Source organism: Canis lupus, chromosome 26, assembly GCF_048164855.1.
Source record: "Canis lupus baileyi chromosome 26, mCanLup2.hap1, whole genome shotgun sequence".
NCBI lineage: Eukaryota > Metazoa > Chordata > Mammalia > Carnivora > Canidae > Canis > Canis lupus.
Window position 1 is genome coordinate 42,930,092 of NC_132863.1, and position 25,870 is coordinate 42,955,961.

At 37.5% G+C, this 25,870-nt stretch overlaps 1 long non-coding RNA gene across 2 annotated transcripts in view; it reads left to right on the forward strand.

Moving 5' to 3' along the window:
- Positions 1–25,870, forward strand: part of LOC140617920 (uncharacterized) — a 268,157-nt gene that overhangs the window by 138,468 nt on the left and 103,819 nt on the right. Inside the window, exon 7 of one of the 2 annotated variants that reach the window (XR_012018068.1) lies at positions 929–1,547. The exons of the other annotated variant lie outside the window; for it this stretch is intronic. This is a non-coding gene — a long non-coding RNA (uncharacterized lncRNA). Of the gene's footprint in view, positions 1–928; positions 1,548–25,870 lie in introns of those variants that run through there. 2 annotated transcript variants of the gene reach the window in all.

The following is a 25,870-nucleotide window of genomic DNA, read 5'->3' on the forward strand; positions in this document are numbered from 1 at the left end:
CCATTTTGATAAAAATAAACATAATTTCTGCCAGCCCACTATTGAGATGAACACGGGAAGCAGATTGTCACAAATGTGGATCTGGAGCCTTAGTGAAGAGGGCAGAGCCAGAAGGTAGATCTGGGAGAGGTCTAAAAGAGAAGTTCATGGAATCATATGAAGAAAATGAAACTTGAGTGAATGCTCACCTACAGGAAGAGGAAAAAAGATCAAGAGGCATGAGTTGAATATGTCGTATACAGCATAGAGTTAAATATGTTAATGCATAGATAGGGTTTAGCACAGTGCTGGGTTCAGAGTAAATGTGTTTAATAAAAGGTTGGCTATTATTATGATTGAGTGAAGGGAAACGTCAGGACATTGGAGTGCTATGGATGACAAGAGCCTTTATAGGACTGATTTTGCTATGGTTTCATATGCTCTAATGTTGGGACATGCAGAGATATATATTTGAAATATATCTATAAAGACAGAGATGGAGAAAGAAATAGGTCAAGAGATAGTCTGCTCTCTGGTTGTCCCCCAATATTCTGCTTTACTGGGGTCAATATTGGTCTTTTGCATCCCTTTCATTGAACTGTTGAAAGCTTGATGAGAGTCCTTTTCAATATCTCCAAAATCGGTGAAGAGCACAGGCCATCTAGTCAGACTCCTGGATTGAATCCTGGCTTCATTTCTGCCTGGATCTGTGAGGTTGGGCAAATTGCTTACTCTTTCTGTTCCTCAGTTTGTTCCCCTGTAAAATGGGGTCATGATATTAATCTCCATCACTCTGAATTACGTAAATGAGCTAAGTCTTTCAAAAGCAACTTTGCTGGCATAACCAATAAAGGTTAGATAACATTGTATTTGCTGTTTTCTGCTCCCGCTAAATTATATATCTCTATTCTTCTATCACTTTCTACATCTGTTTTTCTCTTCCCAACAGAGTATTATCATAACTGTTGTAGCTGAAGTATTGGAGTACATTGAGGAAGAAACAGCACTGTGCAAAACAGGATGAGTATCAGCTTACCTTTGAATAAGAAGTATCCTGGAGCTGAGGTTGCCTGGCCATCTCAGCTGTGAAGCATTTGTAAAACCTATCAATCCCACTCAGGACCTATCCCACTACTGTAATAATCTTCTCAGATCTGTATTATTCTCTATTTTCCGGGCTGAGAGACATAGCAACACGATGTAGAGGGAGACTAAATAAATTACCTGAGTTTTAAAAAATTAGTCAATGAAATTGGCAATTAGCATCAGAACTGAAATCCGTTCTGGAATATAAAAATGGAATCCTCCATGCATACAAAAGTGTTCTGATCCCGAAAAGTTTGTCATAATTTAAAATATCCATAAACAACTTAAAAGTCTCTTCCTCGTTCCTCCAACTAAGTGAAACCAAAATTATTCTCTCAAATGGAAAGATTTGAATACAGTATAAAAGAGAGGTAGCACATGATTGCCCTGATCTGTTCACACTGTGTTTTATTTATATGTGTGCTTTTGTGCAAACACAGGATCCTAATGCTTTTAAGAGGTAAATGTCAGCCATTGTTACCATAAACCCTGCCATCCCCTATTATTTATAGGGGATAAGAACCAATCTGATTCACAGGGGTTTGGGTGTTTTTTGTTTGTTTGTTTGTTTTTGTTTTTTTTTTAATACCTGCCAGAATCTGTGGCTATTTGAGTTTGTAGCTAAGTAAACACCAAAGACACATTTCTATTGGCTTATTGGATTTTTATATATCCACATTATTCAGAGGAACTGACTTTTCCAAATTCAAGCTTGGACAATTAATTTATTCAAAAATATTAAACATTCATATTGAGCCTTTTTATTGGTGATATGATGTCAATGATATTTTATTTCTCTATGTTTCCAGTGTCAAAAATATTGTCATTTTTCATTTACAAGTGTGGGACCCAACTGACATGCCCCAGGAAAAAGAATGTCAAATCCCTTTGTTTTGTAGCCCACAACCTAAATATATAGGGTTTTTATTTGTCAATCATACCTCAGTGATGCTGAGGGAAAAGGGAATCAGGGGCCGTTAGCAAACCCAATTGCTTATTTACCTCTATTCTTGTCAAAGGCATATTTTCATAAACATTCACACACTGTAAATCTTAGAAGAGTGGAATATTAACTAGTTTTATTTTTTTCTAATCACTGGCTCATTTAACATGAAAAAGTAAATGACATCCTGGCTTATTTCATTTATTTTTTATATTGCTGTTTTACTAAAACTGTAAAAGAAAAAGGCCTTAGGTATCATAATGTGCAAGCATGAATGATTAGCTGGATGCAAATGCTCGGTTAATCACTCAGGAACACCATTTTGGGGTCTACATGGCCTTCTTTATAGTGGCAATAAAGACTGGGGGATATTTTGGCATTAATATTTCACATAAAATGTTAATGAGATGCACAATTGATGACTATTCTTTCATTTCTGGATTTTAAAAGATAGTCTGTGCCATAGTTCTATTTATCCTAAGAAGGATTTCTTAAGTAGTAGAATCCTAAAGATGTCCTAACAGCTATTTTCACAGTTCTGATAGAAATTTATTTACCAGTTGGGTCAGAAAGCAGCAAAACAACTCAGTAGCTGAACTGTATGCATTTATAAGTATGTAGGGCTCTACATAGTTTACAAAGCAGTTGTGAGGATATGATCTCAGGTTGTGCTCCCAAAAGGATTCTGAGTCAGAGACAAGTGTGCAGGAAATTGAGCACAGTGCACTCTAGGAAAGGAAGAGGAGGGAATGACACTGGGGAACGGGGAGATGTGTGTGATGCAGTCAGGACCCCATGTGGACATCTAAAGCTGAGCAGCCCTTTTGAGGTATCCTGAGTTGGGGTGAGGTGGATTGGCTTTTATAATTCCCTGTTGACCAATCAATGCACGTGGGCTGCCCTAGGAAGGGAGCATGACATTGGGAGTGGAAAATCATTTCAGTTGAGGCACTTCTAACAAGCCCCTTGGACATTTCGGTTTTTGCCACTGCGCTTCCCAATGTCTTTTACCCAGATCCCTCGGGAGGATGACTGGAGGAATTACAGTGTGATTGGGTAGTGTCTTTCCTCCCAGGCACCTAGTCTCTCCTCTCACTCAGTGAAAGGTTTCCTCGTCTGACCACTGGCTTTGCTGCAAAAACCCAGGACAGGACTGTAACACAGAGGCCTCTTTCTTCAGCCTCCTCATCCTCCATGTGAGATTTCTTTTGATTGTATGGGTGTAGCAGTACATTTATTGACCGTCCATCAATTTGATCCTGAGGATAAGTTCTCTTAATTATCTCCACAGTTCGTTGGGACTGGCCCTCTGGTTGCCATGCTGAGCTTGCCATTCATTGCAATGCTTGTGTTCACCGGGCTTCTGATGGTTAAGCTCTGCCACGTGGCTTCTATAGTTGTGAGGTTCCATTATCTCTATCGTTTTTCACTCCACTGAGTAATGGTGTCTCCTACAATTAGCCCTGAAGACAGCCACCACTGAACATCTTCATGATACGGTGTCTCCGATAGCCATAAGTCTCCCATAACTTTGGTAAAGGGCTGATTTGGGGCCTCCTATGGGACATGGTTATCTGGTGGGTTTTCCCAAACTAACAATATACCAATCACACCTGTTCCCCTCCCCAAATCTTTTATCTCCTCTTCCACTCTTTGCCCTGGCATGTGGCATTTCCACCTCACTTGCCACGAGTCACTCTCCCCCTTCTAGGAACCATGTCTATTAGTTTTCTGCATGTAACAAATTCAACAGCTTTAAAAAAAAGTGTATCCATTGGCCTACCTCATTTGACCAACTCTTAGTCACCTTTTTTCTTTTTTTTCTTTTTATTTATTTATTTTTACATATATATATATATATATATATATTTTTAATTGGAGTTCAATTTGCCAACATATAGCATAACACCCAGTGCTCATCTCATCAAGTGCCCCCCTCAGTGCCCGTCACCCAGTCACACCCTCTCCCCTCTCACCTCCCCTTCCACCACCCCTTGTTCATTTCCCAGAGTTAGGAGTCTCTCATGTTCTGTCTCCCTTTCTGATATTTCCCACTCATTTTTTCTCCTCTCCCCTTTATTCCCTTTCACTATTTTTTATATTCCCCAAATGAATGAGACCGTATAATGTTTGTCCTTCTCTGATTGACTTATTTCACTCAGCATAATACCCTCCAGTTCCATCCACGTTGAAGCAAATGGTGGGTGTTTGTCATTTCTGATGGCTGAGGAATATTCCATTGTATACATAGACCACATCTTCTTTATCCATCTTTCGATGGACACCGAGGGTTAGTCACTTTTAATGGCAAGGCTGCTGCATGTCACCCTCATCCACTGCTCCAAATTGCTCGAGCTCCTTCAACCAGGGCATAGAAGCTGCCATCCCCATGGCCTGTCCCATCTGGCAAAACCTGCATGCCTACCCACCAAGCAGGGGTAGGCTGGGAGCAGACCCGCTCCAGGTTCCCACTCTTTTTAACCAAAGCTGAGCAGATTTTTCAAGAGTAAACACTTTTCAGATTGTTGTATAGAACTGGTGAGTTTCCAGAGTGTTTAAATGGCCATGTTTGTCCATTTCTATCGCTGCTCTTTGGGAGAGCTTTTGTCCATCTCCTTGCTTAGCTGTGATTGAGCCTTTGGAAACTTCTTTTAGAATCTGTGAGTTATCCCGTATTTTTCCAAAAATTAAGTTAGAGTCCATTTTAGTTGCTTTGAAGCAAAGAACCCTAATGAATAAAACTAAATGTGGGGGTTGATTTTATGAGTCAGCATTTTGAAAATGCACTTTGTTTTGTTCATTTCATAATGTTACAAAGCACTTTTCCTGAAGAAATTTTGCTTTCTTTCAAAATACGTTTTCCTTTTCCTGCAAGGGTAAGTTCTTGACTGAAGAAATCAGGAAAATCTTAAAGAAAACTCCCCCGTGAGATTAAGTATCTGCTTCTCTTAGTTCACACACATTCTTGACTCATGGCTCTATTTCTGTCTGCAAATGCTTGCCAAGTGATTGCACTGAGCTTGGTTAAAGACTCTAAGTGTGGTAATGCAAACCAAACATCGAATCCAGGCCTACCATAGTATTTGAAGACCTATTTCAAAGGCTAATTTATGAGAATACTTAATGCTGGAGGCAAGGAAATAGTTGGAAATGTCTCTGTAACTACTTTGCTTTTAATGAGAAGAGACATCTTTTCTGAAAAGCAGTCCAGAAAGATGGCACGCCCATTTCTCAGGACCACCAGAAGCAAGTGTTTGAGGTTGATGTGAGCCTACAAAAAAGCTCAATCTGTGATGCAGGCAGCTGCCAGCCAGCAGAACGCAGGCCACCTGTACCTCCCGTCAGACCTGTGACTAGCTATCAGCCATCTTGCTAACAGCTGGGAGGCAGGCCAGACTTGGACTGAGTGTAAGTGGCAATGACCTTCCTAAAGAATTACATCTCCATTTACCAGGGCTTTCAAAAGGCAAATGGGAAGGATCTAAAATAATTTTACTCAAGTCTCTTCTTTTAGCAAGTTAAGCACAGTTCTGTGTATAGACATGTCGAAAAAAAATTCTTTCTTTCTTGGATTGTATCAGAGCTCTGATGCCCTTGAAAGTCAACCAAAAGTTCCCTTTCTATGCTAGGAAGGTCACATGTGTAGAAGAAGCATTTTTTAATGGTTATGATGAAAAAAAAGTAAGTGGTTCTGCTCTGAAGCTAAACAAGATTCATCCTTGGAATAATAATCACTGAGAGGTCAGAATATTTCCTGGCTGCCCTTTACTGAACCATACAAGAGGACTCTTCAAAGAAATTCCTTTCAGCAACTGGGGGTCTAGTTGACTTCCTGGTCTTTAGCAAAATGAATAAATGTTGTTCTCACACCCCAAAGCGCTTCCAGTTTGGGAAGGAAAACTAGCCTTTGTTGACACATTCCTAAACTAGAATTTAATAAATACTTGGGCTTAAGGGTGGAGCAAGTTTTAATGGCAGTGAACAAACATCTTTGTATTCTTATATTTCTTGTATAAATTTTTAAAAATACATTATTTTTAAGTAATGTTTACACCCAACTTGGAACTCAAACCCACAACCCTAAGACCAAGAGTCACATGCTCCACTGACCAAGCCAGCTGGGCGCCCTCTATTTTTTTCTTTCTTATCTTTTCTCCCACATATCATCTCCTTCCTATATATTCCTAATATCTGCAGATGAAACTTGACCCCCAGCCTAGCCAGGCATGCTCACAAATGAGCAATATTTCCTGTGAATATTGTTGGAAAGAAGGAAAATAGTTTCATCTTAAAAACTGGCGCTAAAGGGCACAGTTTACTTTGCTTGTTATAGATATAAGTGCGTGTGCACATGCTTGCGTGTGCACGTGTGAGGAGATAGTGAAGTTCTTGTCAGCAGATAAGGCAAACATTTTGTGCAATTACAGTGAGCCTTGGAAGTTTATCAGGGAATATCCAGCACAGCCACTTTTTCTTTCAACATTGGAACAGTTGCCATTTCTTTGGTTGAACTTCAGGTGAAGTAGATGACTTGTGTTTAGGGACCAACCCCCCCCCCCCCAACACACATGCACACACACAGGCGCTCGCGCACACACATGCACACACAACTTATCCTTAAACATTAGAATCCTCCGCACACAGGAGAGGGATATAAGCTGAAGATCCTAGTAGGGAGAACAAGATATATGCCTCCCATTTCCCGTTCACTTTAAGACTGCCTAGAGCAAAATAGCCAGTACTATTTAAATTACCCCCTTATCTCTTTTTAATTATTATTTTTTAAAAGAGTTGTGTATTTATTTTAGAGAGAGAGGGAGCATAGGTGCACGCACGAGCAGGGGAAGGAGTAGAGGGAGAGAGAGAATCTCCAGCTGACTCCTCACTGAATATGGAGCCTCTCTTGGGGCTCTCTCCCAGGATGACCTTGCAGTCATAACCTGAGCCAAAATCAAGAGTTGGACACTCAACCCACTGAGACACCCAAGGGCCCCTTAATTATTATTTTTAAATTTGCTGCTAAGCACATAAAGATGCACTGTGTTGGCTCAAATGCATGTGCTCTACCTATATGGTATATTTATACTAAGTGCATACGCACTTAGGAACAGTGATGATACCTTCCTTTCCACATTCTCCTAAAGTTATTTTTTCTCTATGTGCTGTGTCGAAAAACTGGCAGGCTGAGGCATCTCCATATCTTCTCTTCTCAAACAGGCAACCCTGAGGTTTTCCTCTCTTAAAACAAGTTCAGTAACAGGAGGCAGTCAGGAGTCCTTCATTACTTAGGCATACCTACCCTGTGCCTTGAGTTATCCTGATTACTTGAATGGTTTTATTTCCATAAGATTTGTGATTGCATATTTAAAAAAGGAAGGTGGAAAAAAAAATAAAAAATAAAAAATAAAAAAGGAAGGTGGGGAAGACAGCGTGAGAAAGTCAAATGCCAATGAAAAGCCCCAATAGATTCCCTGAAGTAATCAACCATTCAGCTTTGTTTGGAGCACAATTGATCTTGTCAGGGCTAAAAACCTATCTGCCGTTGACATCTTCAACAAGGAAGAATAATTAGGAAATTCCTTAATTAGTGCTCCATTTAATCTTCCATTGTCAAGGTAAACATTTTGATTAAAATAAGTAGTACTCAGGAGTAACCACAGACCTATTCTGAATTTCCATAAACTTATTAAATGTTCCTACGTGGTTCACCCTCTCAGCCAATGCTCCCCTTCCTGACACTTGCAAGAACAGGGAAGGATTTTAAGCAAAGCCAAGGTAGGGTTGGTTTTCGCCAACATCTGAACCCTGAGGAGCAGATGTCAGCCTTTCTGTTCCACACTGAAGATACAGAGGGGTTGGTAAGCCATTTTCAAGCTGTCCACGTTTCTGAGGTCCGCCTGCAGTGACTGTGAGGCTTTCTCTAGTGTGTCACACAATTTGGCCTACTCAAGGGTCACTGGGGAGCTGCAAAAATAAATAAATAGATAAATAAATAAATAAATAAATACATAAATAAATAAATAAATAAATACACATTTCTGGGCCCCACTCTCAAATTTTTAATTCTGTAATTAGTTGGTGGTAGATTTCAGGTATTTGGATTTTTATCAGTCTCCTCAGGGGTTCTAAAGCAGAAATCCCACTTTCTCTACCACTCCTATGACCTCCCATATACCTTATTACTGCTGTAATTGCTGTCGGTACAGTTTGGGCAAATCACCATTGGGACTCAGCTCTTTCTGCAAGGAAGAGCTCTCACGGAGGGAAGTCCCTCTAATGCTATCTTTGACTTGCCTTCCTCCTTGGCTTTAGCTTATCCATTCATTCACTTATTAAGCAAGTATTTTTTGAGAACCTACTTTAGGCAAAGCAGTTTTAGGTGCTAGAGATTTTGTAGTGAAAACAAATAAAATTCACACCCACTGGGAATTTGTATTTTAGTGAAGGGAGACAGAGGAGAGAGAATTATGCAAGTATTCCAGGAGTGAGGAAACAGCATGGAGAAAATTAAAGCTGGGGCCAAGGAGAAAGTGTGGGAGGTGGGTATTATTTCAAATTGGGTTGACATGAAAGCTCTTGCTGGCAAGTGAGAGTTTGAATGAGCCTGCCTTGGGTTCAGTTGGGAATTGTCTGTTTGTGACACCTCACACTCTGCCGGAAAATCAGGCCAACACAGAAGAAAGCAGAGAGAGAGAGAAATCGGTTCAGGCAACCTTCCTTCAAACCCTCAATCCAACCATGTCTTTACTTTTTGGTAAGACATTAAGAAAAAAAAAAAAAAAAGTTAAATTCACTCCTCTATTGTTCAGCAGAGCAAAACCATAACTTCTCTTTTTGATTAAGTAAATACACTTTGTTTGCCCTTTACAACCAAAAATTCTAACATGCGCTCTAGTAACACTTATTTAAAAAGAAAACCTATTGTATTTTCTCACTACATAAGAGTATTGTCAAAAATTTAGAAAATATGGAAAGGCAAAGATGAAAAAAATAAATCTTAGGACATCATTTGAAGGATTTTGCTGAGTATCCTAGAATATGGCTTAACTCAACAAAATTCTATTGTGTATTTAAGTTGTTTATCATTGTTGTTGGTAATGACTCTCAACAAAATTATAAGAAACCTCTCTGAGGCAAATTCTTTCTCATCCTTAATTATTTATGCAGCATATATTTCTGGAAGTGGAATTGAAGGCTCAAAGGGTATTCGTGTATTTGTGGCCTTTGAAATGAAAGTGCTGGTTTGCCCTCAATTAGAATTGTATCAGTTTTGATCAGTTACAAGTAGATGAAAGTGCCTATTTCTTTATATATTCGCTAACACCCAAAATAGGAAAAGGAAATTTTAATCTCTCTTTTCTCATCAAATCATTATTATATATATATATATATATGTATTTTTTTATTCCTGGTGAGATTCCATTTTTTTTATCATATTAAGAATTTAATATATTTCCTCTTTTGTGAATTGATTCTAATACCTTAAAAATATTTAGGTGTCTATCGTTCTCTTATTGACCTTTACTAATGCTTTATATATTAAATATGTTCCTTCATTGGTGATAAAAATTCAAATTACAAGTAGTATTATTTGTTGAGCCAAGCACAATAGTAAGCTCTTTATATATTCAATTTTCCTACCTTAATAATATAAACTATTATCATGCCTTTCTCTTAGCTATACACTGTACAAGACATTCAATAACAAAGGAAGAGATTGCAGATAGAGGGGTGAATATGTTTGAGATCACACAGCGAGTAAGCAATAGAGCTGCAACTTAAAGTCAGGTCTGCTTGAATCCAAACCTATGTTTAAAAGTGATGCTAAGTCGCTGTTGATTATTATTTTCCTGTGTCCCGTAGTTCAGGGATCAGTAAAATGCAATGCATAGGCCAAACCTGGCCTGCATTTTTAAAAAATATTTTATTTATTTATTTAGAGAGAGTGCATATGAGCCCAGGAAGGGGCAGAGGGAGAGAGAGAATCTCAAGCAGACTTCATGCTGAGCATGGAACCTGATTTGGGGCTCCATCCCACGACCCTGAGATCATGACCTGAGCCTGAATTAAGAGTCTGACATTTAACCAACTGAGCCACCCAGGCAGTCCTGGCCTGCTACCTCTTTTGTAAATAAAGTTTTATTGGAACACAGCTACATTCATTTATTGCTACTTTCATGCACCAGTGACATACTTGAATGGTGACAAAGTCTTTCTAGCCTGGAGAGACCTCAAGTATTTACTATCTGGTCCTTTACAGAAAAATTCACTTTGCAGTAGCTTCCTGTTCCCCAGATACTAAATAGATACTGGATTTCCTGGATCTATGCTTTATTTCCCCACATCTTACTTTCCCCTCAAAATCTCAACCTAGTATCAAATAAACAATTATTTATTTTGCTTTTATGTTAGTTAGACACTAGCAGGAATGTAATTTCTTGCCTCTACTGGTACTTTAATTCAAAAACATTTTATTTCCAAATGTCTTGTTCTCCGTACCTTTTGTTTCTTAGCATCCTGTCTTCTTTTACTGACATAGCATCTTCTTGAGTGTCCTTAATATTTAACTTTCACAGAAGTTCTTTAGAATAAAAACTGTTCATTCATGGAGGTGTTTCTGTCTTTTAATTAGATGTGTTTATGAAGGCCTCGATTTGTCATTTCTGGAAGCCACTGCTGAGCTCTCTCAGTGTGTGAGCCACTTAAAAACCCAGAAAAACTTTTCTTCTGGTGACCTCTCAGGTCACTCCTGCATGTAATTGAGCTCAGTATATTGTCCATGTGCACCGTCTGCTGTGTCCCAGAATATCATCAGTAGGAAAATGGACTTTGTGTGTGTGTGTGTGTGTGTATGTACCTGTGTGTATTTGCACACAGATGTGATTGAGGGTGGGTTGAAATGTCTATACTCCAAATGCTTCTAGCCGTTACCCTCTCTGATATGGGTGAAATTCCTCTGGGTCTTCACTGCCTTGTAAATTCAGTGTGTTTCAGAGCAAGATAGATGTTTCCTCTCATTTGGTCATAATGGAATATATTCTGGTAAATAGTCTCTGGTGTTTGTAGTTTGAGGTTGGGGCCTTCCTAATGGTCAAGGCAGGAAAAGCTCTGTTCTCTTATTTTTCCCCCTTCTTTGTGTTTAATAGGGATGAACATGTGGGATCATTTCAGTGAAAAGAATACATTACACAAAAACTGTTCTTAATAATCTTTAGTATTTTATAGGAAGTTCAGTAGAACTTGTAAGACTCATTTTCTACATAAGCTAAATCAACAAATTGACTGCAAAACTGGAACATGGTGTACAAGCCAGTTATAATAAAGGAGCTATCGTATGGTGTGCTGGTCAGATGATACAGAAAAAATCCATTCCCAACCTGGTAACACATTTTGAAAGGGATGTTGACAAGTCCCTCTAAATCAAAAAGATGGCAATCATGATAAAGATAGTCTGGAATTAATGTCATCTTATTGAAGATTGTCTTCAAATTTTGCTTTGGCTTCCAAATGGAAGAAGGAGCAATAAAAATATTGGTATTATAACAATAATGATATGTTCATATCATTATGAACAACATAGCAATATTATGAACAGAAGAAAATATATTAACAATGAAAAAGTATAGGGAACAATTATTGGTTTTAAAGTAAGAAATACCTTCTAATTAGATATATCCAAAAACTGAGTAAATCGCCTTATGAAAAAATATTAGATCATTGCAGTAAAAGCTTCCTTTTGAGATTAAAATAACTGTGTGACCTGGAGTAAATTACTTAACTTCTTTGAGCCATGAGTTCTTCATCCTCAAAGTGATTTACATTGCAATGGCTGATTTTGCAGGTAAATTTAAGATGGAACTAAGATTCTATTCTATACTCATAACACAGGGTTGTTACAGAGTTTTAATGAGATGTTCTTAGAACAGTGCTCATGCTCTAAATGCAGTTATGTTGTGATGTGGTGAGCTGCCCACCCTCCCGGTGTATTCTGGTAGAATCTGGATGTTCTTCTGCCTGGAATTTTGTATAGGAGATTCCAGTGTTGAATTGGAGGTTGGAATAGATTGTTTGGTCAGGTAAATTTTGATCATCACATATGAACTTACTCTGATTTACATTTACAAATCCTTCTGATTTATCCATTAATGCCAACAAGTATATATTGACTGCCCAGATTTTTACCAAGATCATATTAGGTGCTGCAATTCCAGGTGATGAAGAAGATAAGATGAATTATGGATCCCATAGAGATCATGTCCCAAGGGAGAGAGGAGATAAGAAGTAAACCCTTAAAATCAAGAGAGCATCCAATAATGGTAAATCTGCTGCTTCACATTAAAGAGGGATAAAGTAATGGAGTGTGACTGGAAAGGCCTCTCTGAGGAGGGGGCATTTGCCAAGAGTGACAGGTAGGGACCATCCGTGTGAGGACTATATGTGAGAGCCTTCTTCTTGGATTGGGTGTTGGTTCCATTTATTCTCTATATATGAAATGTTTTATTGATTTCCACCACAAAAAAAGCTGGTACAAAGATCCTGAGCTAGAAATAATCTTGGAGTATTCCAGAAATAGAAAGAAGGTCAACATGACTGCAGCACAGAGGGAGAGCAGGTGTGATACTTAACAGTATCCATTTCTTCTTTTGTTCTGGGCTCACAGAGAGCATGCATTGCTTGGTTCCCTGGCAGTTAGACAAAGACATCTGACTTTTCTGTCCACTGAAATGCAAAGATCAATGGTGCATAATCTTCCTCAATGGACAGTGGAAAGCCACTTATGGTTCTCTAGTCTTTTCCTGTAGGAGGGAGTGAATGTGGAAGGTCTTGTGCTCAGGTGGGCTCATTCATCAAATGGAAAATGAGTCTCATCTCAGGAAGAAACTATATGAATAAGAAACTTATGTGAAGCTACTGAGATAGTGGAGCTGTTTGTTAAAATGTTTACAACCTAATATATCCTTGAATACATGGAGTGCTCGCAGTAGAGGATATAGTAGCAGGGCCAGATACTATGGGTTCATAGGCTAGGAAAGAGTAAGGATTTGTGAGCAAACATAATAAACTGCCCCTGGGCAGCAAATAAGTTACGTGATCTGTCAGCTACTGATTCACAACATTGCCGCCACTTTTTAATTCTCAAACCCAAATCTCCGAAATTTGCATCATCTTCTGAGGTCCAACCACCTCAGCCTATATCGCTACATTATGAACTGAGAAAGTCAACTAAATATATTTTATGGATTTGGGGGCAAAAGAAAAAGAAAGAAAACACAAACCAGATGTAATACATTTTCTAAGGATATCTTTCTAGATACTCTTTACCTTTTTAATAATTTTCTCTCTACTAAGGATATCTATCTAGAAAGATACTCTTTACCTTTTTAATAATTTTCTCTCTACTAACACCATTTTTTTTCTTTGTTTTGTTTTGTTTTGTTTTCTGGCTTTTGCAAAGTATTGGCATTTGCCAAAAGTACTTATTAAATAAAGAATTAATTTATAAATATTTGTTGTAATTTTCTTTTTCTGTTTTTACATTTCCTTTTAAAGAAGAAAAGTTTGCTAAGTTCCAAATTTAATTAAACGCACACCTGTCTAAGTTCTAAATCGGAGTCATAATTAACAACATTTTAAAGAGAAACTGCATGCCACGTTCCTGTTTTATCAACAAATTGATGTTATGTCATGTATGGAAGCCACTGAATGCATGCCCACATGTTTAATATTAGTTTTTAAATGTCTTCATTATTGAATAACTTCATTAATGATTTAGTGCTAATATACAGTAGGCAGAATTATGAGCCCCATACATGTACTCTCTCATTTAATCTTCACGCAACACTATCAGGTAGATTCTATTCCCATTTTATTTGAGGAAACTGACATTCAAGAGAAGTTTAATACATTGCCTAAGGTCACACAACTAATAAGTGGTTGAGCTGATATTGAATCAAGGCAATTTGACCAAGGATCCTACATTTTTTTTAAAGATTTTTATTTTTATTTATTCATGAGACATACAGAGAGAGAGAGAAGCAGAGACACAGGCAGAGGGAGAAGCAGGCTCCATGCAGGGAGCCCGACGTGGGACTCCATCCCAGGTCTCCAGGATCAGGCCCTGGGCTGAAGGAGGTGCTAAACCACTGAGCCACCCAGGGATCACCAAGGATCCTACATTTTTAATTATTATGAAAACTGTTAACATAAGAAAGCTAATGAGGAAAGCATTTACTTAAAGTTAAGAAGGTAACATTACTTACAGAATGACCACTCTGTGATTTGAGGCAGACAGGTGAAGACATTTTCTTTATCCTGAGATGGTAAGTTGGCTCTGGCATTGGAGACACAGCTGTTATGTAAAACAGGTTATTTAATCTCCTTGAATCTTAATGTTTTTATCTATAAACTGGGGGGTGATAATACCTACCATATAGATTCATGCTAAAGATTAGATGACGTGATAGGTGTGCAGGGCAGATAGTAGGCATTCAATAAATATCAATTATTTTATTGAGTAAGCTCTTTATTTCCTTCATATCCCTCAATGAGATATTAGGGATTGGTAGTACTTATCTCTAAATTATCTTATAATCTGTGAATGGAAGATGCTGAGTACAAGCAATGTTGATAGTCCCTTGTGGAAACCAAGAAAGATTCTTAAAAACCATATTTTGATTTATTGTGGAAGAAAATGTAATGTGTGCTAAAGGTAAATAATAGCAGTATCTCTGTTTATGTGTCTCTCCCCATATACCTGTACTGACTTGTACATGCCCTATGTCTAAATTTCAAGAAGGACTATTCTTTGATGAAAATCCATCTAGCTTTTTAAAGAACAAAAAACAACTTGATAGGTAGATAGATGATTAATAATAGATAAATGGTAGATACGTGTATGTGTATATATGTATATGTAGCCATAGTAGTAGATATAGATATCCATGTAGACACATATACATGGATATAGTACAGATATAGATATGGTTATGGATATAGTTTATGGATGTGTATTTAGATAGATAATGACATAGTATGTGTGTAGGTATAGATGAGATATATAGCTATACAGAAGGACATGGATATAGACCCGGACCTGGAAAAGGACATGGATATGATCGTAGACATGGATATGGGTCCGGACATGGATATGGATTGGATATAAAGAGCTGTCAAAGTCCAGGAGGTTATGTGGATGCAATAGCAACTGGGTTTTCATCTGTAAAGAATATTTTTGGGGAAGAATTTCTCATACCAGGGCAGATGTCTCAAATTATGCTGATTCTGACAATAAAGAAGGATAGAGTACAAGGACCCTCCAGAATCCTTTTTGGCTTTCCTGGAAGTGGGCAGGCACCTGAACTTCCTGCCACCTCTCTAATGAAGGAGGGAAAAATTTACCCCGGGGGGTGGGGAAAACACCCAGGTCGCTATTAAGAAGGGAAACAGATACTTGGCTGCCTGAAAACAAATGTTCCTTTTGTCTTTGCTTTGTTTTTTGTTTTTTTGTTTTTTTCCAAATAACCTTCCAAATTAGGCAAGACAGTCATTACTGTCTAGATAGTAATGGTAGTTCCTTGAGGTTAAGCAGCCTGTCCAAGTTCATGGTGCTACTAAGTAAAAGAACAGAACTAGAGACCACATTCTTGCCTTCTTTTCCAGTAGCTTCTGGACTTCAACCCTCTAAAAGGATACTAATTTATTATTTGGTTTCCCTCAGCTACAAATCACCTTATTTTTCCTTTTTCCCCTAAATCATTTCAGTGAACAGCAAGCTACAGAGAAAGTCTGTGTATCACTGTCAAATCACCTTTTGGACAATATCACCCTGCCATGTTTCTGCCCAAATGAATCTGCAACATTGACAAGAGAAAAAAATATAAAAACTAAAAGTCCTCATTGTTCATTCAGGGATGGTCTGGGCTGGAGGTGGCATCACCAGTGCAGACCAGCTGCAATTAGGAGTTGCTGGCTGCCTCTCTGTGTTCCTGGGCATTTGTGCCATCACTTAAAAGGGCATTTTTGCTTCGTCTGTGTCTCAGCTTTCATTCCACTCCTGAGGTTCACCAGCATGGCAGACCCTGAACACAATTTTATGTTGTATGTGTGGACACCGTCTGTGGCATATTGACCTTGCTTGAGAAATGGGAACCAGAGGCTCTTTCTTCTAAGCATGGGGAAACAAATCATGCCTGTGTATACTGACATAGAATGAAGGACTTGAGAAGGTGTTTTCAGGATTTTCTGAAAATCAGGGGAATTTAGCTAGAGTTGAGATGTTTAAAATTCTTTTTGTAACTGATTTGAATCTGCCCTATAAAATATTGATCCAAGAAAAAAAAAATCTATCTCATAACACCAACTCACACAGCCCTTCGGTGAGTAGGGAAAAACATCTCTCTTTCCTAGCTCAGATTTCCAGGGTTTACCAGGAATATTGGGGAAAGAGGTTGACTATAGTGAAAGCTCATCATTATGATTATCATTCATCCATCTGTCAAATGATACTGAAATAGTATCTGGCAAGAAGGCTAGCACTTACTTCCATGAGTTTTTATTTGATATATACCAAGTCTCAGAATATTCAGATATTTATGTGATTATACCTGACAAAATTCTATTAATATCCTGTGGTAAGATATAGGAGAGGGGCAAAAATGTGCATTTTCTGAAAATATTTTAGGATTCACTTTTGAGAGTCGGGCATACTCAGGACCTTCTAAGGACAAATCTTGACTTGATGGATAAAGATGGGAATTAATCACAAATATGGAGGATGGCAAAGCGAAGACTTCTGGTCTATAGAAAAAAAATATGAAGAGTCCACAGCTACCATAGACTTAGATTGATTTGCAAAATATTTGGCCTTGGGCCCTTTTAAGTCTGCCAGGCTAAATACTGGCTCTTCCTCTACAAACTCACCTCAATTCCCACTGTATAGGTAAAGCCTTAAAAGACATTTAACAAAGTTCTTAAAACTGGGAAGTGGAGAACTGAAGTCCTGTGTCATCCTAGTGCACTACAGTTTTGCCTCTGTGACAACTTTATTGTAATTGGTTGATTTTGTTTTTTATGTACATAAGGTAAGATTCACTCTGTGGACACAGTTCTGTGGGTTTTAACAAATGCACAGAATCATGTATCCACCGCTACAGTCATGATCCAGAAAGCTTCCATCACATAAAAAATTCCTTTGTGTTCCCCTTTTGTAGTCAGTCCTTTCCCTCCCACATCAACACATGCAGCAGTAATTTCTTTCCCATCCTATAATTTTCCTTTTTATTAAATGCATCTTATAAGTGGAATCATTTTGGGTCTTACTTCTTTCACCCTGCATAATGCTTTTGACAGGCATCCATGCTGCTGCAATGTATCAATAGTTTTCTCTTTTTTATTGCTAAATATTATTCTATTTGTATGAAGATACCAGTCTTCTTTTCATTCTCCAGTTGAAAGACCATTTCCAGTTTTTAGAGATTATGGATAAAACTATCATAAATATTTCTGTATAGGTTTTGGTGTGACCATAATTTATCACATCACTTTGATAAATACCTAGGACAGGAATCACTAAGTCAAATGATGTAAGTGAATGTTTCAGATTATAAGAAGTGGACAAAATGTTTCCCAACATGGATGTGTCTGTACTATTCTGTAGTCCCACCAGCAGTGAATAAATGTTCCAGTTGCTTGTATCTTGGAAATGTCAGGTCGATTCTTCTTTTGTCCTTTTTCTTTTTTCCTTAGTATTAGGTGTGGAGTAGCATCTGACTATGGATATAATTTGCATTTCTCCAATCCGCTAATGATGATGAGCAGCATTTCATGTGCTTGTTTGCCATCCTTATATCTTCTTTCATGAAAATATCTGTTAAGTATTTTGCCCATTTCCTAATTGAATTGTTTGTTTTCTTGCTGTTGGGTTTTGAGATTTCTTTATACATTCTGCATAAGAATCCTTTATTACATATGAGTTTTTAAACATTTTCCCCTCATTGTGGTTTCCCTTTTCATCTCCCTAACTTTGTCTTTTGAAGAGCAAAAATTTTCAATTTTGGTGAAGTCCAGTTTATCCATTTAAAAAAAACTTTATGGGTCATGCTTCTGGTGTCATATCTAAGAAATCTTCAGTCCCAGAGATTTTCTCTTGTGTGTTTTTTTCTTTTTTCCTAGATGTAGTATGGTTTTAAACTTTCAAGTCTATGATCCATTTTGAGTTGCTTTTTGTATAGTATGCATATGCAGGTATGGATTATGTTCAATTTTTTAGTAGATTCTAACATAATTTGTTGAAGAGACTATCCTGTCTCCATTTAATTGCCTTTGCATGTCTTCAAAAATCAGTCATAAGTGTAGGTCTATTGCCTGACTTTCTAATCTGTTCTATTGATCTGTCTCTCCTTTGCCCAGTACCATACATTTACCCTTATCACTTGGCTCTTTCTCCATGTATATTATACTTCATTGGAAAGTGAAATGTCAGTTTTCATTAAAAATCCATTTCTTTCACCATTTTAATGCATGCATTTTTAAGAGTATTCCACTTTCATTCCCGTTTCCTTAATTTTTACCTTCAAAATTCATAAGCCAACTCATCTTAAATAGCTACATACTCTATATTTCCATTTATAAGACATTCTGGAAAAGGCAAAACTATAGAGATGGTAAATAGATTAGTGATTGCCAGAGGTGGGAAGGAAGACTGATAGAATAGGTAAAGAACCATTGATTTGGGATGAGGGCGTCGAGGGGGCCGAAACTATTCTATAGGATGCTGGAATGGTAGATACTACCATTTATGGTAGTAAAATACCATCATATTTTACGTATTTGTCAAGACCCAATAGAACTTTATATCATGGAGTGAACTTGGATGTATGCAAATTGAAAGTAAAGCATTTAAGAGATGGAGGGATCCCAGGATGGAATACAAACAGTGACTGAAGACTCTAACTGTATTACAGATATATGAAATGGTAAATATATGAAAAGTAAATGGACGGCAGATGGAGGGGAATCAGGTTTCTCATTGTTAGAATGGGAAGTTAAGACTAGCGAGGGAGAAGGCTGTGAGAAAGAATTGGAGTCATTAGCATGAATTCTTTTTTAGCTTAATGTAGGCAGAGTTAAATATATAGAGAAATTTTTATAGATATGTGTGTATACATGGTTAATAGTATATGCATATATTAGAATCAGCAGTACACTTGAAGCAATGAGCACATCTAGTGCCCAGATTTTGGTTTCTAATTACATTCTCCAATAAAAAAAAATAAAAAAAATAAAAATTAAAAAAAAAAACCTATGGAGAAAGAAAGGAAGAAAGAGAGAGAGAGAGAAAGAAGAGAGAAAGAAAGAAAGAAAGAAAGAAGAAAGAAAGAAAGAAAGAAAGAGAAAGAGAAAGAAAGAAAGAAAGAAAGAAGAAGAAGAAAGAAAGAAAGAAAGAAAGAAAGAAAGAAAGAAAGAAAGAAAGAAAGAAAGAAGAAAGAAAGCAAACAAGCTGATTCTAAGACTGGACAGGAAATATACAAAATGAGCCTGAAGAGTCTTGTAGAGCCAGGAAGCAAGGAAGTGCTCAAAAAAACAAACAAAAACACCCACAATGATGGGGGCCAACTGAAAGAGCTTCCATTGGCCAAAGCTGAAATATTTAAGCAACAAAATAAAGTAGTCTTAGATCTTAAGCTAAAATATAATATCAGTATTCGTGATATATACTGGCACAAATAAATGATCACATAAATTAACAAATTGGGGAGAACAGGCAAATCTTCTGTGCAGAAAAATTCCAATAATCTATTTGCCCTTAAAGAGATGAGGCTTAGTTCCCCATGCCTTAAGTGCGGGCTGCATAGAATGACTTCTTTCCAAAGAGACACTATGGAAAGGAGAAAACAAGAATAATTTTGCAGTGTAGAAACCTGACAGACACTACTTCCTTCAGGCAGGTGGTCCAGGTTAATGACGGAGATAAGTCATGTTCATACTGTATACTCTTGATTTAATGCGATAAGAATGCCGTGGTATCTCTGTTGGTTTTTCTTTCAAGAAACCATAACCCCGGTCTAATTGTGAGAAATCCATTAGATGATTCCCAATTAAGGGATATTCCAAAAAAGATCTGACAAGGACACCTTAAAACTGCCAAGCTCATCAAAAACAAGGAAAAGTCTTAGAAACTGTCACAGCCAAGAGGAGCCTAAGGAGACATGACAACTAAATGTTATGTGGGATCCTTGGATGGGATCTTGGAACAACAACAAAACACATTAATTAAAAACTAAGGAAATCTGAATAATGTATCGATGTTAGTTAGTAATACTCTATCAATATTTGTTCTTTGTGACAAATATACTGTAGTAATATAAGACATAAAAAATAGGTAAGGGCTACATGGAAACTATTCTATTTTTGCAACTTTTCTATAAATCTAAATGTATTCTATAACACAAATTTTTTTTTTGAGAGAGAGAGAGAGAATACAAGCAGTAGGGGGATGAGGGGAAAGAGAATCTTAAGCAGGCCCTGGGGCACAGTCTCACAACCCGGAGAGCCAGACCTGAGCTGAAATCAAGAGTCAGACACTTAACGCACTGAGCCACCCAGGCACCCCAGAAAACACAAAGTGTTTTTTTAAGTAAAAAATGTCACAAGTTTTTCTGCCTCAACCTTAAACACGATATTCTCCAGAGGCCTCATCTCATTTTCCTTCACCAATCTAAAATTCCTAAAATTATTTCTGAGAAGGATTATGGGGCTTGGTCTCATCTCAAGACAACGATGCCACATCTTCCATGGGCTCAGGTAAAGGGGTGGTTGGTATGCCACTGTTGGTGCAGAAATCAGTATAGAGATTGAAGAAGGCCATGCATTCTTTGTGATTCTTCCTATTAAGAGGCAGAGGCTCCCATTTTTTAATCTGTTCTGGGATTTTTGAGGACAGGACCAAATAGATTTCAAATCTGCTAGAATTCCTTGAAACAATCTTTGGACATTATCCTGGGGAACTGAAACGCCTTACTGGGAAGACTAAGCACCATGGAAGGAGCAGGTGTAAGTTCTCTGTTGGAAGCCTCAGTTGAGGCTGAGGCAATTCCAGACATTTGTGTGAGCCATGTGGGATGTCCATCCTAACCGAGACAGGTGGCTCTTTGAGATGACGCCTGTCCTGATCATCATCTAATGGCAACTGCATGAAACAATCAGAATGGGAGCTGCCCAGCTGAGCCCAGTCAATCCACAGACCATAAGGGGTAATAATAAATGGTCATCTTAAAGCACTGATATTTGGGCCAGTTTATTTTTGTGCAATAGATATCAAGAACACTCTGTTAAATGTTGCAGCTTGAAACTCAATTTCCTAGGAGCATTTCATATACAAACCAACAACTATACAAAAGCAAATATTTACTATGTACCTCCGATGAGCAAGGCATGGTCCAACACCTGAAATTTCAAGCCTCAGTGGTATCACATGACAGAAAAAAGCATGTTTCAAGCAGTCATTGTGACTTATCTTGAAGAAATCACCAGCCATACGATTTGTGTCTTCTTTTAAAGAATTACTTACCATTTAAAGACTACCTACTGCTCCTTCTCAATTATTTCACAACTAGTTAAAGTATACCCAGAACCTCTGAAGAGAGAAATATATCTGATAAGCACCTGAACCTAGGTCAATTGAGAGATCCTCAACATTATCCTCAGCAAATAGCGATACTTGGAATTAATTTATATTTAATAGATTACTAATATTAGAACTTTGAAGCAACATGACATTTCTAAACTCTCTTTTATAGGAAAAAAAATTGTCATCAATATGCCGAGACTCCATAATCTTTTAAAGCCTTGAGTAAAAGTTAAAGTATCCACAGTTATCATCTCTACCTCCATGGGTTTGTTATTATCAGGATATTATAAAATGCAATTGAAGTGGAAAGCTCTTGCTTGGTTAGAATGCTTTTATTGATATCTTTTCTTCCTGTTAAATTAGTGTCAGTTCTTTTTTTTTTTTTTTTTGAATAAGAGTGAAATATACAGTTGACCCTTGAGCAACACAGGTTTGAACTGAGTAGATCCACTTATAAGCAGATTTTTTACAGTATAGAACTGTAAATGTATTTTCTCTTCCTTATGATTTTCTTTTTTTAAAAAAAATCATTTCTTTTTTTTTAAGATTTCATGTATTTATTCATGAGAGAGAGAGAGAGAGAGAGAGGCAGAGACACAGGCAGAGGGAAAAGCAGGCTCCATGTAGGGAGCCCAACGTGGGACTCGATCCGGGGACTCCAGGATCACACCCTGGGCCGAATGCAGGTGCCAAACCGCTGAGCCACTCAGGGATTGGATCTCCTTCCTTATGATTTTCTTAATAACATTTCTTCTGTAGCTTACTTTGTTTTAAGAATACAGTATATAGTACACATAGCACACAAAATATGTATCAATAAACTGTTTATGTTATCAATAAGTCTTCTGGTCAACAGCAGGCTGCTAATAGTCAATAGGGAGAATCCAAAGTTATACATGAATTTTCAACTGCCCCTGTGTTGCTCAAGGGTCAACTGTAGCCATGTGTAATTTATACCAGTAAGACAAGGGAAGAGGTAAGATGATGTATGGACATACACTTGGGAAGGAACAATAAGCCAGCAAGGTGACAGGTGTCTTAACCCTAGCCCAGGTAAACTCAGCTAAGCATGAAGAGAAACAGTATAGTATAGCAGTTAAAAATTCTTGTCACTGAAGTACATGTCCAGTCTTACTGCTCACCAAATTTGTGACCTAAGGGTTTCAAGCTGTTAGAGAATCATCTTTAAAATATGCATATACTATTTGCCTCAGAGACTTGGAGAGTTAAAATATGACTAAGCTTTAAAAATGTTTAGCAGAGTCTGGCATGTACTAGGCAATGGTAAACATTGGCTTCTAATTTTAATAATAAATTGAGAACAAAATGATCTTGAATCTCTCCATCAGATTCTGTGTCCAGGCTTCTCCTTCTATTTCTTTCTCTGAGGAGAAGATACCGGTGCTCATGGATATCATTTCAGCTCATTAAAGAGAATATTCCCTCTGATGCTTCTGCTTTTGGAATCCATAATTATTGTCAGAGCAGTGACTAGGAGAAACACCTGTGGGGCTTCGTGTGTCCTGAGCAAGTTATTTAACCTGTCTGTGCCTCAGTTTTTCATCTGTAAAATGAGGGTGATACAGTGCCCACCATATATGACAAATACGAGGATCAAATAAGATAATATAAGTAAAGTGCCTAAAACAGTGTCTGTCACAAAGAAAGCATTGACTTTGTTATTATTATGTTTTAACAACTATTATTGGTGTAGAAAATTATCATGAGGCATATAATTAGTACCCTGGTATTCTTGTCATTAGTCTTTTCCCTAACTAGTCTTTTTTTTTTTTCAGAAAGTATACCTGAGTGCAATAAGATGCAAATAATATTAGTACAGTAACAGAGGGCACTCAGTGTACCTTAGGATATCGCTTTAGCTGTAAAGTTTTTTTTTTTTAAAGCTATATGGAGTGTTGGGTGAATTATTGAGAATTTAATTAACAGACCTCAAGTATAAGTTGAGAGTTAAATGCCTTTTTTAAGAGATTAAGAGAATATCCCTGAAACGGAGGAGGAGAGAGATCGGAAGAGTCAAGAGGAGGGAATAACAGAAAATTGATTGTCAGATGATGTGTGAGACTACAAGATGGGGGCCAGTGTGGAGTGGATGAGAAGGTTCCAAGAACATGTATGTTCACGTGTAAGAGCTCCTCCTCTTTCTACCAGCCCCATCCCTATCATGAGAAAAGCTATGTTGGATCTTTAGGGATGTTATATGAGAACATTGAGAAATTGGAAATCCTAGCAGGGATGATGGGTTGTGGTCAAAACATGGCACACCCATAGAAAAAGGAATTCAGAAGCACTTCCCACCCAATGCAAAATTGTAGAGAAAATGTTGAGTGTTTCACAAGGTATGGGATGAAAGCCTCACACCGTATTAACCAGAAATTATTTATTCAGTGTAATTTTTCCTTAATACTTAATATTTACTGTACACTGTCCCACATAGATAACAGTGCCCTCATGGATCTTTCATGTTAGAGGAAACGGAATATACATATCTGTAACAAATGGAATCATTTCACAAAGGGCTACGAAGAGTATTAAAGAGGGGGTGTGGCTAGGGATGGTGTTGGCAGGGAGTTGGATAGGGAAACCACTTAACAAAGGGTTTTTGAGTTGAGGCATGAATGATGAAATTAGCCATGGGATAATTTGGGAGTAAAATCTTTCTAGATGGAGGAGGAGTGTGATAAGAATAAGGTTGATGAGATAAAAAGAGAGTGAGTATGCTGGGTTGAGTGGGTTTTGGGAATGGTGGTGCAGGGTGAGTTCAGAGATGTGAAGAGATAGCCAGGAAGAATTAGTTTTATTTTGAAGGGAATGGGAAACCTTTGCAGTATTTCAACAGAAGAATGACATGATCTCATATGAGTGTTATTTTCCAATAAATGATGTCCATCTCGTCTATATCTTATTTGTCCATCACCACAAACATGGACTCTAAGCTTTACATACTGTGTCTTTTAAGAACACAGCTGATGTTCAGAGAGGATGTTTGCTTTATCTAAGGTCATTTGGGTAAAAGGAAACAATGAGGATTTTACAGCACTACAAGCGAGAATTGGCTGCCTCTCAACTGGAGCTCTGTGTTTAATAATTGATGGAAGGGAAAGGGACCTTTCTAAAATCACTGCTAAAAGCCACAATGTGGTGCCATGCTTTTTTTTCCAATACTCTTTGCAAAGTAGGCTAAAATTCATGTTTCAAAGAAACACTAGTATAAAGCTTTTCCTTATTTTCCTTCCAAATCTATCTTTTACCTGTGTCTTTGCTGAGTCTGCATCTGCACCATCCATACCAACTTGTAAGATTTAGCTGATGACCTGCAATCTGGGGAAAAGGTCAAGAGAGATTAGAGCTGAGGGAATGTAGGTCACAGAGGGACGGGGTGATCCACACAGCAGGTTTCACACAGTCTGGCTCAGCAACGCCAGGGTGTCTAAAAAGGATTCTGTGATGTTTAGATTTTTGTGAAATGAAATAATGTACCTTGATTTACTAGTTTCTGGAACAGTCCAATTCGATATTTTTAAAGTTAGCATCAATATGACTGATTAATATTTTTGGTTTATGTAAATTTCATTTCTGTGATAATATGTAGTATATGTGCTTAAAATATTTCATTAAATTTTGTTCTGTTTTATGGAAGTCTTAATATAATGCTCTGAATCATATATGAACTCTGAAAACAAACCTTTATTTAATCTATTTTGTAAAGCATTGTTGGTCTTCCTTACAATTCAGGATTTGGTAATTTATTCCAAAGCTTACATTGAAAGAAAACACAATAAAACACTCCTTAAAACCTGGTAGCATTAAAGCACTAAAGATATTTTTATTTTAAAAAATCAATGAACCACATAGAATGCAGTAGATCTAAATTCAATAAAGAAAGAATTGCACTCCCTCTTGTCCTCACCCCTGAAACTCATTCATTCAACTTTCAGTGAACGAACATTTGTTAAGTTTCTCCTAGGCACCAAACAATATGGTAACTGATGTGTAGACACTGGTGAGAAAAACACAGGTTGACCCTACGGGGACAAAGGGCAATATATGGACAATACCCAAAGAGACTAATAAATATATAAACGAATATATGACTGTAAGTTTTGTTGAGTGCTAGAACACAGTAATAAAAAAAAAACCAGTAATACTAGAATAACATACCCTGTATGTTGCCTTCCTCATATCCAATTTCCCCCCTTTTCTTTTAACAATAAAAC